We start from the raw sequence: 20,529 nt of genomic DNA on the forward strand, positions 1-20,529 counted from the left end.
AATGTTGTATAAAAGCTCAGTTGCACCTATATAACCCTTTAGACACAAATTGTTGACCAAATCTGGGGATAGAATTGGATCCAGCCACACCTAGACTCCTCACTGAGAAGGGTGTTAGAAACCAAGGGAGGTCTTTCTGAATCTCATGACTTAGCAGGAGGTTCTCCCTGACAAAGTTTGTCTGAAATTTCCATTCTGCCTGGGACACTGTGAGCCCTCCATGGACAGGCAATGACAGAAGTAGCTCGGGATCACATCCAGAATGGCTTTCCTGCTTCTCCAGCTGCCTCCCCAGCTCTCACAAAGAATCAGGGGGAAAGACTTCAGAGTGAAATGTTTTCTTTATGCTGAAAATTCTTTGTGCTGTGAATTCGCAGGAGGTGCCAGACTGAACATAACACCAAGGTAATTTGTCAAGGTTTTGATTTTGTTGGGGAAAAATGCATTTGACCACTCCTCATAGTAAAAGAAATAAGCATGTTGTGAAATCTTATATAGACTCTGCAGCAACAGAACAGGCATAAAAGAAGAGCTGCATGTTATAAAAAGAAAAACATTAGACTTTTTAAATTAAGTATGGGATTAATAAATTCTTCCCACCTAGCCATTATAATACACTACATGTGTTAGTGGTACAAACATGAAATAAGCATCCCACAGTTTAGAAAAAAACCCAGAAAAAATAGTTGATTTTTTGTTTTGTTTCTCTACATTGGGAAATTTTTCATCATGTTTCTCTTCAGTTGTATATACATCAGTTTCTAATAAATTAAATAATAGACTGGTAATTAGAAGCAAGTATCCCACATTCTTATGAATGTCAAGCTGACTCTGTGGTCAAACAATCAGCTGATGAAATTTTATTTGTAAAGGATAGGGAAAAAAATTCCATCACTCCATAACATCAAAGGAAAGCACCTGATGCCTTAAACGAAGTAGAATCTTCATCACATGGCAATTTCATGAATTTTTGCAATTTAAAGGTAGTGGCAATTCAAAGGTTTAACTTTTAACAAAACAAGACAATGATATGGTAAAGCACAGAATTAAACTCTGGTGGGAGTTCATGTCTATCATGTCTATTACATTCCATTTGAAATAAGAACATTAAAAATCATACTCTGTGTAGTACACTTCAAAGCAGCATTTTTAAAAATTTACTTTATATAAGTTGGAAGCAAATCACCAGGTCTCCTAGGGTTAGTTTTTTTATTCCTAATCACTTCCTGCAACTCTTTGTGCAGGCTGAAAATAAATATTTCATTATTTTCAACCCTAAATTACATTTTAATATATACACAGAAGTTCCTTAACGTGGGATATAAATAGTAGTCCAGATTCTGAGCTACTGGATCATGTTCTGAATTCCAGCTACTTGTAAATAAGAAACAGGGAAGTAAAAGGGAAATTTAAGGGGAGTTTGTGTAAAGCATCCTATGACCACAACAGTGCTAGAGTTGAAAATAAACCCCAGATCTTTGCACTTGTTGAGTCTCCAAAGTCTAAACCCTGTCATGGCAATAAAAATCTCCAGGGTTTAAATGCACAGAGGCCATCCTTTCTCTTCTTCCATTTGGCCTAAGCTGTACAAAAACCTTGTTGCCACAGTGACTCCATGCCACCTTATGATTTTAACTTGTCAAAAAAAGTGAAGTGTGGAAGTTCAAAGCAGCTATGTTACAAAAATAATCTACTCAAAAGATGTGAAAATTTTAGTGTTCCAGGACTCTTGGGAATGATGCCCATGTGCTGAACTGGTTAAATTCAGTCATTTGTGTTGGAACTTCAGCTACAGTGAATGTTACACCTTTTTAGTGTACATTGGTGATTAGTGTTTCAATCAGTTATCATTTTCAATTTATTTTTTTTTAAACCACGTTCTGCCAGTCAAATTTTGTCACAATTTCCATTTGGATGTACCTTTGACATTGTCATAAGCTGTCATTTCTGGGTAGTGATAAGACTACTGTAAAGATGCAATAGACACTGTTGCTGTCATAGAGACCATATGTAGCTTTCAGATTAGAAGGCAAAAAATTCCCCCTCATTTGAAAAATGAATGCTTCTCACACATATATTTATAAATCAAAGTAATGCAACTACTCCACAAAAAAAAACAAAAACAAAGCAAAACAGAAAACCAAAAATAAAATCAATGAACCAAACAAAAACCAAAATTCCTAGACAATAAAGCCACTAAAATATTATTTATGATGACAGAAACCCGGAGTTCACTCTGCATAGTCTTATCTGTATCTGACATACCCATATGTTGAAAATTAAAACCAAAACTCTTACCTGTATTTACAGATGGTGACTCTGTGACATGACAAAAATTGCTTGCTTTTAAGGTGTGAAGTTTTTTGGGCTTCTGTAATGGCTATGACCACTGCCAAAACCTTCCCTTGCTTGCTTTGGGATGAGAGTGAGCTTGGAGAAACATTATTTAAACATTGCGAGGTCACCATCCAGGGGAGTGATAAATTAATATTGCATAACAGGATTTTGAATTCTTAAGATTTTTATTATTATTATTGGTAAGATTCCCAATAAGTTTCTCTAGTGTACCCCTCAGAAATTCTTCAGATAAGCATCAACACAGCAAAGGGCTTTACACGTTTTGTCTGAGTCGGGCACTAGGTAGGCTTTTGTAGCTGGGCAAGAAGTCTTCTGTTTATTTAAAATCTTTTTTTTTAAACTCTAAACTTCTGAAACTTACACAGTAGATATCCAGTATTCTGGATATCCAACATCCAAAATTCACCCCATATTTATCCTGAGGCATACTTTCTTCTTAACATTTTGATTAATTTAGGTTTGCACATCACTGCAATTTCAGAAAAATATTTAGGTCATATACAGTGAAGGAAGGTAGCAATCCCTGTTTGGATATTCCGCAAAGGAAAAGTTGAAATTTACAAAATTAGTGCAAGTTTTCATTTCTTCTCAGTTCCTTAATTGCATCTCCTGTTCCCATAAGGACCAGGGGAAACATGAAAAATCTAAACATTACCACTGTCATCTTTTGCATATATGCAACTCTAAAGTAATAGTGACATTTTAAAAATATCTGCCTATTAGTATCTCTCATAAAATTCCTCTGTGGATGCCAAAATTTCTGCAGTTATCAGCTAGACATGCAACTGATGTAAAAAGAATGTGAAGAGAGTGTAGTACTAAATATTAAGAGGATCATCAGGAAAGAAATCTTTCATTCATTCAGTTAATGTTTTTGACAGGAGTATACTCCTATTTACTAAAAAAAACCATACACACACACAAAAAAGAGGTTTTTCACCACTTCTGTAATGAAACAGCATAACAAAAGTGTGTACTTGTTCCTATTCTTTGTCGTCTTTGTGGATTAACAATGGTCAGAGTCAGAAGAGATAAACTAACACAAGTACTTCTATGATTAGAGTCAGAGAACTAGAGATCAGACAATTAATTTCCCCCTTATTCCCTATGTGTTCCTTACTCCAGCCTTAAACTGTCCTGCAATAGCATTTATCAAGTAACCTAGAACCAGAATATTACCTGACTTATCATGCTTAGTTGCTCTATTTCTTATTTTACAGGAATCAATATTCTAAAGCAGGTTGCCATAGATGTCAAGAGAGTGACTTTTGAGTATCAACTTTCCTTGGCTGGTGTTGGATGACAACCATGTATTATATAGACTATCCTCGTTACAGTTCATACCAGACTGAAATTGCCATTCATTTTCAAGGATAGTTGTATTTCCCTTTTGTAGTAAAGGTCAACTACCAGCACCTCTAAGTGTGGTGCTTCTATACAAGCAATAATTATGGTGTCTTCCTGGCATTGCTTCTTTTTTTTCTTTCTTTTTATTTTTAATAGAAATAAATCTTCTTGTAATCAGTTCCTAAAAATTTGGAGTGTAATAATAGATAGATTTACAACTACCTAAAACAACAGTCCTCAGTGGAAATGTGAAGAGTGTGCTAGCTGGAGTCCTTGCATGCATCTTGAGTCCAAATGGCTTCTCTACAAACCCCAGAGAAAATCTTGAAGTCTTTAATGGGTATTTTCAATAAATTTGATTCAATAATGTGTGGGTGTTTCTATGTCTTAGAAAGTCCCTGATGCAAAGACATCTAATTAGTGCTCTGAAAAAAAAATATCACATAGATTGTGTAATAACAGTTTCTTATGATTACTGCTAAGAGAATCTCATTTCAAAAAAAGTCAAAAGGTGAGCATTGACAGTAGAGAAACTGTGCTTGGGAAGTTAATGGTATGAGATGAGTACTGCCAGGTTTCCACTAGATGTTACATCTATCATTAACGATTTTTTTAATAAGAAAAAATCAAGCCTTCGCTGGTTTTCCTTACAAAATAAATGCAACATTATTAAAGTAGCATGATGAATCTGGGATGTATTTATGTTAGTATTAATTTTCTATTAGAAAAAACTAGGTTCTTATTAGAATAGGATGCACTTCACCACATGTCTACTCAAACACTTGTAGGAGCATATGAGAATTTTAATTCATCTATTAAAGCAAGATGTAATTCAGTCATTAAAAAAAACTCTGAACACCATTACCTCCCTCTCAAGAGTTAAATGGCAACTGTGGAAGGTCCTCATCTTCCAGCAGCATCTGGATGCTTGGCAGGCTCTGTGGGCGGCTGTGCTGGCAGCATCACTGTGGGTCTTGGGACCATCACGTGGTTAAACTGCTGAGGGCTGTGCTGCCTCGTTGACCTGGATGTCATTTTCATTTGATTCATTTCTGCTTGTGCAACTGTATTTGTCTGTGAAATGTTTCTAGATAAGATTAGAGCAATAATGTTAAATATTCGCATCTCACATCATTGCTATACTGATCTTTTGTTCATTCTGCACATTTTCCTCATACATTTTTGCCTTTGTTTCACTACCAATCAAACCCGAATGTCAGTATTTCTTGCACTGGCACTGCTATTAATACATGACAACTCCTTTTTCATCTTTTAGACTTTCTTTCTCCATTCTCTTTCCTGTGGTTCAGCTTCATTAAATAAATTCAAAGAGTTTCTCAGAAAAGGAAACCTAAATAAGTTTGATTTTATTGTTCTATTTTTATTTTTTCTTTCTTTTTTCTCTTAATCTATTTCCTAAAGAGATAGAGAGACCTTGTGTTCTCAGGTCAAGTCTAGGGCCCAAATAATTCAAACATGGATATCTGAATATATTTAAATATTTCTTTTAGAATATTTCCATTAAACTGGGCATGAGATTTCCACTGAAGGCTGGAAGAAGTTTCTATATAAGGCATATTTTCCAATATGCTGAGATGGAAGCATCTATTCTCCTACCCCTTCACAGATACTCTTCCCAGCATGATAGTAAAGATTTCTTATGCCCATTTACTACATGGGTTTCAGGAGAGCACCAAGGTACCTTCAATGACCATGCCCCTTACATGACAGGGCATTTTTTAGAACTCAGAAACCACAAAGAGCCCTAGACAGAATTGTTTCTTCATCAGTCCCAAAGTTCATACCTGTTTTCCTGAGGGCACACACTTTGCTATGTGCCTACATTTTTGATTTGACTTTCAGATGAAGACCTCTGCCTCTAAGTTAGAGGTGGAAGAATTCTGCTCTTTTGGGGGCCAAGTTTAACAACGTAAACTTCATTTATTAGTAACAATGGTCAGGGTCCTTACCCTTAGCTCTTCATATCTACACTGCAAGGGCACATTAGCTGTGTGCCCTTCCTCCACGTAGTGTGCAGAAGCAGGCAGAAAATGAAGAAAGCTCTGCTCCCCAGCTTCCCAGACAGAGGCACAACACAGGATAGTGTCAGCTACCCACTGGAAGAACAAAGGAAAGAGAACGTCCTTTCCTCCCCACTGCTGTCTGCCATGATGTGAAAAATCAAACCTTAAGGAAAATAATTACAAAGGAGAGAAACGGGGAAATAAAATCGCCAATTAACACTGCATTTTGTATGCAGAATCACCCACTTTTACCCCTCTTTTCCAATATCTTTCCCCTTCAGTTCAGAACCCATTATGTTAACAAGCTGATTCCTCAGTGGCATTCATGATGTAGAGATTTTCAATCCTGCCTAAAGGATTAGTTAACAGAAATTGAGCATGTAATTCTCCTTTGAAAATGTGATCCTTACACTTTGCCCTCTAAGAGTTTACAAATCCCAAGAAGACAATGTTTAAATTCAGAATCACTTCATTATGAAAACTGTGCTATTTCATTACAAGACCCTGCTGATTTGTAAGCAAACTTTAAAACTCTTTTACCAAATTGAAGGCATAGCTTCCCTAAATTCATCCATTCTGTGGCATCTTTACTTCTATAGAGAGATGTGATTTTTGCATACTTAATGGAAACAGAGTTTTCACCAGTTTAGAAGGCAGATCAGCATCTCAATGTGTTAGGGGGCATTCAGCATGACACCCTCTCAGCAAAGTTCATGAGTACTGGAACTGAAATAATGAATCACTTCATCAGACTAGTCCATCACTGTTGACAATATTGATCTTTCCAATATTTCTACTTTCTTTGCAACAACCTGAAAATGTTTTAATATTGTCTCAAGGGCTTTTTTATAAGCTCTTGAAATAATACTATCTCAGCTTATCACAAGAGATTTTTTATAGTAGGAAGCAATATACAGGTATAATTAACCTACTAGTAAACAAATTCATAGTACAAGCAATTCAGAACATATATTTTGCTGAAGTGTGAAAGAAATGCTGCCTTAACTCTTAAAATTAGAATGAGCCCTAAAATCTAGACATTGTTCACAGCTATCATTTTCAGTAGACTTGTTTACATTAAAAAAATGTATTTGTAAATTGAAGTAAAACTAAGACTCTTCAAGACATTATGAATATATTGTTGTGGTATTTGACTATGTAATATCACAGAGCATCTTAAATTTAGTATCTTGAAAACAAAGGATTGTGAGGCTGGTAATTCTCTAGGCCCTCCTTGCCATTTTGAAGGCTGAGGTAACATTTGCCTTCTTCCAGTCCTCAGCTACCCCTCCTTATCACTGTGACCTTTCCAAAATGATTGAGAATGATCTAGAAATGATGTCCATCAGTTCCCTCAAAACTTTTGGGTGCATCCCATCAGGAACCATGGACTTCTGGATGTCAAGTTGGATTAAATGGTCTCTAACCCAATCACCTCCAAACCAAGTGAATAGGGACCAATTAGGTTTGTGGACAGCATTAGTTCAGGAATTTTATTACTGCTGATCAATCATTTAAGTTCCCTTATATTCATGCAAATATTCCCTGTGACTCTGAGATGAGCTCAGTTGGTCAGAGCATGGTGCTAATAACACCAAGGCTGCAGGTTTGATCCATGTACAGGCCATTCACCTAAGAGTTGATCCTTGAGTCTGTTCCAGCTCAGAAGGGATTGTGATTCTGTGGTATAATAGTGGTTTTAATTTAAATATTTACCTTTTCCCCTGAAAATTTGATAAAGAAAAAGACTATTTGTAAAAAGCCAGATATGAGCACATTATGGATAATTTCTAAGAACTGCATTTCCTCATACTGAATGTTTCATATCTTTATAATTTGAAATAACCTTAAGGTCCTCTGAAGGTCCTCCAAAGATGTAAAAGCAGCCTCCTCAACCAGAACCAGGATGCCAACTCATGTCACTGAATTCTACTTTTTTAACTCTGAGCCTAATCCATAAATTAGTCCTAAAACTTTAAACTTTAATTGCAAGATTATGTGCGTTTTCTAGTTTTATTTTAGATTTATTATAAGGATGTTGTGCTAATAAACCAAACACTGTCAGCTGTAAGATTTAAGAAAAAACAAATTGTGTTTTGGCCTTGGGATTATACTGAACTACTGTGATAATACAACAAACTCCATATTGTTAGTAAAAAAAACCCCATAAAGCATGGCTTAAAAACTAATGAAAGACCATGAAAATCTTTTCAAAGGTTTTGCTTCATTCAGAGCCTTGTTATTTTCATACATGGAGCTAGGCCAACACATCATGAATATCAAATTGATTAACAAACCCAGAATCTAAATTAACGAGAGAATCAGCCAGCTAGCCTATTTCTCCTCTTTTAAGCATTGATAATATGCATTAAAGGCATTTTGCAGAAATAAGCCTGCTTGCATGTTTTCATGACCCCCAGTGCCAGCAGGAGGGAGTAACCAACCTAAAGAACCCCAAGAGCTTTGCCTGCACACATATGCACACACTTAGTATGACTTCTATTAAAGGAACCACACAAATTTTGAAAGATTTGGAATTTGAACATTCTTCCCAGAAAGTCTCAATCCGGCTCCATGTGACAATACTTCAGGGGATAACCCTGTGATTTAGTTGGTAAAGTCTTATTTGCTATTGACACTTCAGCAAACACCTATCGTCCTCATCACATCCCTCATCCTAACCCAAGTCAAAACATTGTGAGCACATTTTTCTTGCACTGGTGAACATGGCATATAAAATATAATAAGGGGAAAAAAGAGTAATTTAGATCATACAGAAGTTGAATTAATTGTGTATTTGAATTTTACAAACAAGGAAGCACACATGCGCTGGTCCAAGTTCTGATCTCTGAAATAGGAGGAGGTATAGATACTCTTTAGTCCTACTCTAATAGGTACTGAAAGAGAAGTCCCAAGGATGTACTTCTGAGAAGTCCCAAGGATGGTGAGAACAATTCATAAGTGAGGTGTTCTGTTTTATTCTGATCCAAACCTTTTTTTAAGAAAACCATGGATAAACCAAAGTGATCCTCATTTATTACTTGTTGTATATACTTATAGAGAAGCTCCTTATAATGCCATGATTTCATATTAATTAAACAAGAGTAAAAATGATATGAAAATGAATTGAGAAGTATTCACTTGCAATAACCCTCAAATATTTTAAGTGCCAAACATTAGGCAATTTCTTTCCAGATGACATTTTAAACTAATGAGTATCAAAATGTCATGCTATCCTCAGAAATGAGGTATTCCCAGTTAGCCAGTCAGAAAATTACTATGTCAGTTTGAATGACCAGCTTCTGTGGAAAATGAAAGAATTATCCACCAAGCAGAAACAGAAAATCTCCAGCAAGAAGGTTTCACATCTTTTTGGTTTAACACTGTGCATCTTGTATTCCTTTGACTAGAATATCTGTCTTACCAGCAAATTTTACGTGAATGCTACAATAAACCAAAGCCTATAATATATACAATATTTACAGAATAAACAACTTTATGTTAATATAAGTAAAATATAGTTAATGTAGTATAAAATTTTATTAATGTTATTCCACATTTGGATATAAGAGATCTTTCTTGCTCAGCTTTGTCTTACCATTAATTTGCAAGTTGCTGATAACATAAATTCTGCTCACATTTTCTTTGTGTTCTAGCAAATTCTGAAAATCATATACAACTTGGATTTCTTATCTTACCCTCTGAAATCAAATGTGAAAACTAGCTATTACAGTATAGATGTATCTTTATGAAGCCCTTCTCAGATTCTACAGCAGCAGTTCTAAAAAGAACTTATTTCCTATGAGGACAGAACATTTATTTTAGGTAGAATTTACTCTTGGTCTCCTCTACCTTTTGATAATCATTAATGACAGCTTCAGACAGAAAAGGGCAGATATAGTAAAAAGGTGAATATTATGGCTTTTAAAACTGCTGTTGCTAGAGGCTACATTTTCTTTCATAAAAACATCTGCAAATGTGAAACTCAGTGTTTCCAATGCCTGCATTCTTTTCCATATCCAGATATAAAGTCATCCACATAGGATTCTAGACAAAGAAAATTGGAAGCATGTCTTCAATGCTTGAATAAATAATTAATCTTCACTCCTTCTTCTACTGATTTTAACAAAATCTTTACAAAACTGGCATATAGTTGAGTGCCTAGTATGAGCTTATTAAATTCTTTCCAATACTTCTGACCACCAAGATACAGTATTATCATGTAACATGTCGATATAAATGCATAGATTCCACTTTTGATTACTACACCAAGTACTTCAGGGAATTAATTTCTCAATTGTCTTCAAGCTGTTGCACTGAAATTCTTGAAGAGAGTAACTGGGGCAGACCAATTAAGGGAATAAAGCATTAATTTTCAACACCAGTAAATTCCAGAAGAGTAGTTTTGTTTAATGATTCACTGACTGCCTAAATATGCAAGAAAAGACTTTATGGTAACATTGAGATACAAAGAAAAGAACATTTTTGAGGATTAGGCTGAAATAGAGTTTTGACAGATAAGAAACTGTACTACAGTTGAAGCTCTATTTACTAATTTACACACATTGAATGGCAACCTCATGTAGAGAAAAACTATAAAAAGAGTTGTGTGGTTTGGTTTGTTGGGGGTAGTGAGGAGGTAGCCCCTAATTAGGAAATTCCAAGATTTAATGTAGCCAGAGTACACACTTGAAGAGCATTGCCTGTCCAAGGACCTTTGCATATGACTAAAACTGTATGCCATGCCAAGCAATAAAAGCAGATCTCTATTTTTTCTATATCAGGTACACATGTGGTGAATTTCCTTCCTCCTGCTCAAACACATCAAGTTTAGATTTTGGCATAGTAGAGACAGGAAATTATTCACCTTCATAGGAGGTTTGCTACAGGATGTTTGAAAGTTGCATGAAAACCTCTCTCACAAGCAGAGCCACATGCTAATGACAAGTGTCACAAAATATCAGTATGAAAAAAATTAGCTCACAGTTCAAAGGCAATTTCACATCCCTGCTGAAGACTCCAGTCTGTCTCAGAAAATGTCATCCCTGACTCGCAGCTGTGAAGATCTCTCAAAGCAGAGAGTTGTTGATAGTTCAGTCCCCAGAGGGCGCAAGGAAACAGCGTAATTCTGTCACTAATTCAGTCCTATCCTCTAGGGTAAGCAGAGAACAAACATGAAGGAGGAAAACTTGGGTTGGGTACTCAGGCACTAGACTGAGGCTGCTCTGAGTTGGAGAATTAAAACTGACCCTGAATATTTTGCTGTGGAACATACACCCTTGTAGCAGAATGCTCTTCCGATACACAATATTCTTCTGCTTTTTGAGAATAATTCAAAATAGAACACTGGCAGTTTGTAAACAACATAAATTACTAATTATTGCAGGAGATAAGTTTTACTTTCAATTTTCTAGCTTAAATCTGTCGTGTCCTTGATTAAGAAACTTAACCTTATAACACCATGGTAAGATCATTCCAAACAAGAAACTATCTAACACCTAAATGTTTAAAGTTATTGCTAGATTTACCACAACCATGACATTTAAGCCACTTAGAAATATACGGAATTCCCACTTGTCTAAATTAAAAGGGCTTGCCTGTATCTGTCTCTCCATCTGTGAAATCTGAACCAGCCCTCTACTTGCTTCATATAAACTGTGCAGATTTGGAAGGAAAGAAAATTGCTGTATCAGGAGCTCCAGCTTACACTATCATTTTTCACTAACATCATTATCCGCACAACATTTAAGTTCAAATAAAATGTGTAATATTATCCACATTTTATTTGTGTAGACTATGATAAGGGTTGTGACTACACAATCTCAGTCTCTTTGGCTCAGGGTTACCCTTAGAAAAGGCCTAGATGTATATAGTCCAAGACATTAGTTCAAAAGAAAAACATAGGCAAAAAATTTATCATGTACACTTAAATGAAGAAATCTCCTTGTTTTTCTTCAATCAGTCTTTGGGAGGGGATTTGTGAACTCAACAAACAGATCCTTATATTTAGGGGTAACTCCTTTGGGAAGACTCATCCAGGGCTATATTAGTGTACACTACTTTGTCAGTTACCCATCAGCATTCTTTTTAAAGCCGTACTCCACACAATACATGAAACTTTCTCCTCTGCATCTCTACAATTTTGTACGACTTGGTTGTTAATTATTCATGCATACTACAGCGTCACTTCCACCAAGCTTAACTCTATTAGATGGTCTAAAACCAGCTGATCTTCCCACCCCTACGAAAGGCTCCAAGAACACCTGTTAAGGCGTGGTTGGATCCGCACCTGCTCCTCTTAAAGGCCCCAGGTCTCTCAGGCCATCAGGGCAAAGTTCTGATTGTGCAGGTAGAACATGCTTCATTCCAGATTAAAATAAAGCCATAAAATAGACACACTCTATTACTGTTCTACACTAGTGTAGGTAGTCCTGTCTCAAGGAAATCAAGAAAAAATAAACGTGCTTTAAGAACATTTTGGTGATAGAACACTTTATTTTGTTTAAATACTTATGGAAGTGCTGCCAAAGAAAAAGTTGAAGCTGTAAGTAGCATGCAGCCAGTGAGGGACTGAACCAAAGCTGGAATTACATAATATTGCAAAAAGGGAAGGAAGAGGATGAGAAATTCAGGAAGGTCTCAGAACAAGTATTTGTTTAGTGCTGCAATATAACAAGCATTAGACAAGGCTGAGATAAAATTGCTACAGAAATAAGCTGTTCCTAAACATTTATTACTGCGGCACGGTAACAGAGTGTGATTACTTTTGGTACAGAACTGGAGGCCTGGGTTTGATTGCCTGGTGAGTGTTCCCACCTGTAGCTGTGCACCGCTGCAAACTTCTTCAGTCTCATGCTCCAAGGAAGAGAAAGTGACCATGTCCCTTTGGGGAATTCAGCAGTGAGGCCTCTGCAAACCATTCCCCTTTGCTACCTTGTTTAGGAAAGCTTTTGACTGAATTCTCACAAAGAATTTATTAGCTCTTTAGTACCCAAGACATTGGGGAGAGCATGACTTTTCCTGCAATCATTAGTACCAGTGAACACCAATGGCCCAGAGATGCATTTAGATGATCCACAGCTCATAAAATTAATCTGTATCATCTTCACCTCTTTTCTTTCTTCTCTCTACATTTTCTCAGATGATATGTGTCTTGAATTGAGATTGTTAATCCCATTTTTGAAAGGGAGGGGAAAAAGAACGAGGGTGTCTGTTCTCTGTGTAGCAGTGGAAAGGCCCTGAGCTGAAACTGAGCAAGCTGCTTGGCACGTTTCATCTGAGACAGGAGCAATGTGCCCCAGGGAAACACAGCACTAAACTAAGAAATAATAAAAAAAGAAATAAGAAGTAAAGAACCTGTGAGCAAGTGTGCTGGCAACTCCAGGGAAGCTGTCATTTCTGTTTCTTGGATTTACCTTTCTGTGCCACACAGTGCAGTCCTGACTAATCTGAAATAGCAAATACCTGGAGTCAGGGATCCCCAGACTCCTCGTTCAGTCTAATGCTCAATAAAAATGGTCACCAGTGCAGCTATTAGTAAGAGTAAGTAACATGCTGCCTGTGGATTTTTCCAATTGCTCTTGGTAACTGTCAGAGCAATTAATGTGTTCAGTGCCAGAGATGCTTCCCCCAAAGAATTTCTTTCAAGGAACAAGTTTCTTGTATTGCCAGAATAACTTGTCTTGTTCTACCCTTATAATCTGAGCTACACTTTAGCCAAAAATGTCTGGTGCACGAAGAAAGAAAAGACTCAGGCATTCAGAGTAGGTAAGACATAACATTACTTCTATATAAGTGTTTTTTAATTTAGATTGAGGAATATGTGCTCTAAATACCTAAATGCATTGTAAAAAAATCATATTGCCGTTATAAATTCATTATAGATTGTTTCTTACATTTCCCACTCAGTTTTGGGAGATGCACAGTAATTTTCCCTGGGTTTCTGCAGCAATTTCATAAAAAATATGCAGGTTGTTGAAATTGAACCTCCAGAACACAGGATGCAGTATTCTTTAATTGAGACACAGGGAAATGTGTGATGACACAGGTTCATCAGCTTCTCTCCCAAATATTCCATCTTTCAGTAGAGCAGCAAGAAGTGGGATAGAATTAAATATCAAAGTTTTCCAATCCCAAGGTTCAAAAATATATCAAATTTTTGGAAATCTTTTTAAAGTGCAATTAAGATCACAGGCATTTGGAGAAAGGGAATGAAGTTAACTGGAAATCCTCAGTATATGTCAGCTCTAGTTATACCTCCTCTTGCCAATGTTAACCACTTCACATTTAAAAATTCATGCTGCACTTTCAACAGTATATCTTATGGGGATTTTAAGACCCAAATTATCAAGAGAACAGTCAAAGGTCTTTAAAAAATGTAATTAAATTTAAAATTTTTAAAAAATGTTTATTCATATGAAAATATTTCCTTAAGAAACCAGAATCTTTATATGAAAATTAGACTAGTTGAAAAATGCCTATTCCAAATGAGAATTAAAACTCATTAGAAAAAATAAAAGTCAATGAAGATTATGCTTTATCACTCACCATTTCTTATTAGAAAACAGGAAATCGATACAAGCTTGTTGGAGGAATGTTTCTGGAATTACTGTGTTCAAGTTTTTGTGCAACAGAGGCAAAAAAAACCCAAACCAACAACAACAACAAAAGAAAAAAAAGAGCAAATAGAATGACAGTGCAGATTTTGTATTTTGAGTGAAAACTTCACAATACAATCAAAAATAAAGGTAAAGACATACTAAGATGAAGGAGAAACTACAGCACAGTGCACCAATAACTCATGTAGGGCTGCAAGCATTTCAAAGGAATATTGAAAGCTTTATCTTAAAAACTTTAATTGCTGCAAAGGTATACCTCTGCATAAAGTATTTTTAAAACATCTCCAAAATATTTCTAAAACATCTCAGAAATCTCACTCTGCAGAAAACAAATACACAAATACAGGTAAGGAACAAAGTGCTAGTTTGATGTATATATACTTACACACTAAGGCCTTTCATCAGTGTCTAAAATAGTGATAAATCATAAAGAAAGGATGCTGAGACACAACCCCCAATTTATTTCCTTTTCTCTGGACAAAGATGAGTTTATCAAATCTATTTCCTTTCTATGTGGCTAATGTAGGAGATCCAGACAGATGACGAGCTTCCCAAAGTATTCCCTGCCTTATGAGTCTATCTTTGTGGCAACATATCTCCTATCTTTCAAGGACTGCCCACTGCCTAAAAAATGCCAGTCTGTATTCTGACACCACATTTCCTGTCCTTTCTCAGCTTATTAACAACAAAAACAAAAGTGTTCATGTTAAAAACATGTATTCAAAGAGAACTTCTTCATCAGCCCTTATTTACTTGGTTTTTTCAGGAAGGAAAGAAAAAGTGTCTGTAAATGGAGACTCTTTCATTCTTTTCCTCGTTTTTTTTCAATGTCATGGACACTGAGGTAGATGCACATATAACTCCAGGTTTTAGGGATCTGCTATGGAAACCAGGACCAGACTGCAGCATTTGGCAGCAGATGAATCTGTATCACAGCCTGTCTTCCTGCCTCCCTCTCAAAACCTCTAATGCTTCTTAGACCATCAGGCCATGTGTTAGTAAGTGCCAGTTTTTGTCTCTAATCTATGAGTGTTGTACATTAAATTATTTGACTAGTGTCAAATATATGTGGACTGTGAAGATATATAGGCATAAACAGTGTCTGAGATCAATACTTCCCATAACAGCATTGGTCCAAAATGCACCTAGGCTTTAAACTAATGGGATGTGTGGTGCACCATGGTAAAAAAACCAAACAAGAAGACCTCTAATACATCAGTATCAAGATTCAGAGAAGAAAAAGGACACTGCTTATACTTCAGCTTGTGAACATGGAAAATAGTATGGTTCCCAATATGTTCACTTGGAAAAGAATGGAAGGAATATAGATCTAACACACGTACAGCAGAGTGTTAGTACCCAAGGTAGGCAATGAAATCTTAATCACCAGTACATGGCTTGGAAAAATGGAATTGCTGTAACTACATGTTCTATAAAAATGTTAATTCTTGATAAATATATGAAAACAACATCAGAGCTAGGAACTTTTTGTTCCCATTCAATTAAGATAATATTTGAATTGATTTAATCCATTTTCTGAGAGAATACACTAAATGCTGATTTTTATTAAAAATTTATAGAAATGGATAAGTGCCCATAATAAATAGCTGATGTGTTAACAAATATAAATATTAATTGTAAATGAAACAGTGCTTTTTTGTTACCATAAGAGAATTATAGAATCACAGGATCATTTACACCTGGAAAAGACCTTTAAGGTTATTGAGTCCAACCAATAACCCAGCACTGCCAAGTCTACCACTAAACCATGTTCCCCATTCCCCACATCTACACATCTTTGAAATATCTCCCTGAACACTGACTCCACTTCTTCTCTGGGTAGCCTTTTCCAATGCCTAACCACCTTTCAGTGAATAAATTTTCCTAATATTCAGTCTAAATGCTCCATGTGGTGCTTGAGGCCATGCTGCCTTGTCCCATCTTGCACACATTCACACACACTCAGAACTCTCTCTACAATTTAGAGATCATTCAATGCATTTAAAAATCATCGAACTGCTACAGAATAAAGAGGCCATTCTGTGTCTGTTTGGTTCTAGAACAACAAACAAAAAAGCTGAGTTAAAACTCCCTTTGCTTCTATAATGCAATACTCCTGAAAGAGAGTCTCAATGGTGAGGAAAAGGGAGAGAGATCTGTCCTAAAGAATATACAGAGCATTTGACATAGATGTAAAACCTGGCTTAGGAAGAGAAAGGAAGTTCTGACTCTGCACAGTTTTACTTATGGTGTACATAATTGCATCCACAGAAAAAAAATGTGGGCAATGTTATTTAGAACAAAATTGTCAGCAATGGTATTTCACTTTTCTGCTGGTGCCTCAACTTTGTACTTAGTCTGGACACATTCAAACTAATAAAGAATTGCTTACATAAAAAACATGGCATATGAAAGACAAAGAAATGCAATCTTGGCAGAGAACACAGACTGACAGGTTGAAACCGTCACTTGCCTCAGTGACAGCACTTCCACCACTTTGATTTGAGACAAGGTTTCTTTCACAGACATTAGGACTAGAATTGTTATTAAGATTATCTCTTCTGATGTAACGCACAAGAAGTGATAGTCTGTCATCCTGCAGCTCCTGAGCTGTAATTCATCTGGAGCAGACCATTTAAAAGAAATCTTATTTTAAATTGTTCAGTGATTGATTTATTGCCCTTTGAAATAAATAGGAGAGAAAAAGAATCCCATTAAAAAAATTGTTGTTGTTTGAAGACCATGGATAAATTTTCAGGAGTATTTTAGAGATGAGTGGTTTAAATTTTTATTAACTTTGGCATGGAAGTCATACAGGAGCATTTGAAATTATAATTTAATAGCCAATTAGGACATAATATGGAATCTTTTCTCCCTGCCACTGACTAAAAGTGTGTGATGTTGTGATGTTGTGATGTTGTGATGTTGTGATGTTATGATTATGTGTGCATAATTTAATATATAGAATCAATTCAAATAAGATGAATTGGTGTATTTGTTACAGTTTTCAACTTATTTATGTATCCTTTGACACAAAACAAACATACACACATGAAATAAATAATTACAATCTTCTGGAACTGTGCAAGTCTGTTTTCTAATTACTTATGTGACTCATTAGAGTGTGGTGACAGTGTCAAGTTCTATCAAAGAATGCCAAATTGCTTGAATCATGACTGACCCATGCAGGCTTAAGCAGCCTGGGTGAGGTAATACAACATGACATGAAACCTCATGCAGTATCAGAAGGTCATTTTTTTTCTCTACACATTACTTGAATGAATCCAAGCAAAATTGTGTGTTGAAGTTCTCACTGGTGAAAACATAAAATATTGCAACTTCGTTGCTGTTTATTAGGAATAAGCAAATGAAAGAATTAAGGTGCCTGGATTTAGACTTGCAGAAATGAGGTAACTGATCCTTGACAGAGAAAACTCCTACTGTTTGTTGCATGCTTAAAAAACTTTAAATCCGTGTAAGTGAAGAAAACACCATGGAATTCTCCACTATATTTCTGCAATATTTTTAACAGATTAAATTGCATCAACAAAAGAAAAGACAAAAATTTTAAAATATTTGTTGCTTTGCTTTTAAAGAAAAAGACTTCACAAAAATAAGATCATGAAAATGTAGTGATTAACAATAATGATTTGATAAAGGAAATTAAAATATTTCTTTCATTGGTATATCATAAGGTTTTTGCAAAATCTTTCTTGAAGCCACTTACAAGATCAGGTGTGTATTCTAATTACAACATACAAATTAGAAAAATCTATGATACTGTTTGCAACTTGTAGAAATGATAAAACTCCCCTCCCATTTTTTTTCTTGCAGCACATTGAACTTATTATTTCTTTTAAAATAGTAACACTGAAAATGTTCAGCATAATACTGGAAAGTAAGAAAGAGTGCTTTATATCTCTTTCTAATTTCTACAGAACCACATGTCTGTTACACATCCCACTCTTATAATTTTTATCTTCATTAGCAATTCCCTTGTCAGTACTCTATAAAAAATGTACAAAATGAATACTTTTTTAGAAACATAAACTCAGCTGTCTCAGCTGTGTCTGTCAAACTGATATGTACCATCTTTATTTAGAAAACCAAGTCATCCTGTTGTTCCATCAGTGAATATAAATATTGATATTTTATGTAAATAAGTGCATAATATATTACATTGGAAAACTCCTTGTCATTTTTGCTCCCAGACTAAATAGTTGAGTTATAGTTTAAAGATGTTTGGTACAATAATGGTCCCTCTTTTATGATCTTGAGTAGAGCTTTTCAAGGTAAAGTTAAAACATTATTTAAAGGAAGCTAGTCTAGTAAATTAGAGGAGAAATATAGGACTCTGTGAAATATATATCAATATGTGACAAATGTGTAAGACTATATCTTCAAAGGAGTATTCTGTTTGAACTCAGGTTTTCTTGAGGAGCAGTAATTTTGTGAAGATTATTTGAAGGACAGAAATTTTACACAGTGCATTAATAGCAAACATTTTATTTTCTGATTCATGTAGACCAAATTAAAGTTATCCCTCCAAATTTGAAAAGCAGCTGATTCCCCTGAAGAGCTCTTTTGGGGATTTCATATCTCAAATAAGCAGGTAAGCATCTTCTAAGTAAGAAAAAAAATTGAGTTATAGAAGAATGACCTGACTCTCACATTCCATGAAATAATTCAAAATCTTCCATTCCATTCCCATATTTTAAAAAAATCAAAGACCTGAAAAAAATTTAGAAAATGAGATTATTAATTTCTAATTAGCTGTTGTTCCTCTTATTTTAGCTATAGAATCATAGCTAAATGATTCTATAGCTAAAATAAGCTATATTCACAGAATATGCTGAGTTGGATGGAATAGATCAGAATCATCAAGTCCAGCTCCTGCACAGCTGACTGCTAACTACTTGCTTTCAATAAATTTTTAAGTCTGTGTTCTAGCTGAAAAGAAAAAGACTGATGCAAAATGCAGTGTTTCCATCTCCTTAATAAACAATTAATTTTCCATTACCTGGTTTTTATTGTCCTGTAAGAGTGTCATATGTCTTCCATATGACCATGGAAAAACTATCCTAGTGTATTTCATATATATATCCATGTTGGTATTATTTCTTACACCCAAGGTCATGTTTCTTTCTGTAACTTTTTACTTCTATTCCTGAATGTCTTACAGATATTTATTTTCAACTAAATCAGTCTTAACAATGCTTATAATGTAGTATAATACCAAGAAAATTTTCTCCTTGTCCTAAAAAGGAGCTGATGTATAATATCTTTAGAGTTGTCTGACCTAAATCTGCAAAGTAAATCTGAAAGCAATTTTATTTGTCATTTTTCACAAGGATTTTCAAGGGTTACCTTTAGCAAAATCCCATGCCAATGAAAGTGAACTCAAAAGTACAGAATATATGAAGCATCTCCCCATTAAATCTTATAGAACTTCCACTGACCAGAGGACTGATAGGTAGGGCTTACAGCAGGAAAACTTTTATCAGTATGTGTTTAAAAACAATTTACTCTCTGACTGTCCAGGTCTCCAAGGACAAATTCAGCAATGGAAATGAGAGGAAGCACTAAAAGTGCTAAACCAAACTAGAGGTTTTTGTGTGTGTGTGTGTGTGTGTGTGTATGCAAGGCACTGGGATAGCCTCTTTGGAGTTCAGAAGAGGCGAAGTTCTCCATGTAGGCATATCCTAGGCATGACAACAATACACAGACTAATTAATATAGCTTAGTGTACAACAGAAAATTTTAATGGAGCGTTACATTGCCAAATTTAGTGATTTTGTCATGAAGAATACAAAACATTACATAAGTTTTAAGATCCAGATTCAGCAAAGAGCAATTGTTACAGTATCCTGAAATAAAATGGTTAGTCTTTTTATGAAATAATTATCAATATTTGGAATTTCTATTAGGTAATTATTATTTGTGATTCTTATTGAAAATCTTCAAAGCCTAACAATTTTTGACTTGTTGGTTGTCAATTACTGACGCTGCACTTTCTCTGCATACAGAAACTCATAATTCAGGTTTAAAGTGAGAGTCATTTTGTATTTGAAACCCTCACATCATTGCCTCTTTTAAAGCCATGGAAGTGTTAAGGGGCTACTCCTAGAGAGTTTTTGATGTAATACCTTTTGAAAGCAGCAGCTCATTAATATTAACACCAG

At 35.3% G+C, this 20,529-nt stretch overlaps 1 long non-coding RNA gene across 1 annotated transcript in view; it reads right to left on the bottom strand.

Annotated features, from left to right (window-relative positions):
* The window catches only part of LOC113459646 (uncharacterized), a 196,005-nt gene that overhangs the window by 80,090 nt on the left and 95,386 nt on the right, over nt 1-20,529 (bottom strand). The window contains exon 2 of the long non-coding RNA XR_003381081.2: nt 4,571-4,792. This is a non-coding gene — a long non-coding RNA (uncharacterized LOC113459646). The remainder of the gene's footprint in view (nt 1-4,570; nt 4,793-20,529) is intronic.

The sequence above is a fragment of the Zonotrichia albicollis genome, chromosome 5, assembly GCF_047830755.1.
Source record: "Zonotrichia albicollis isolate bZonAlb1 chromosome 5, bZonAlb1.hap1, whole genome shotgun sequence".
NCBI classification, from domain to species: Eukaryota; Metazoa; Chordata; class Aves; order Passeriformes; family Passerellidae; genus Zonotrichia; species Zonotrichia albicollis.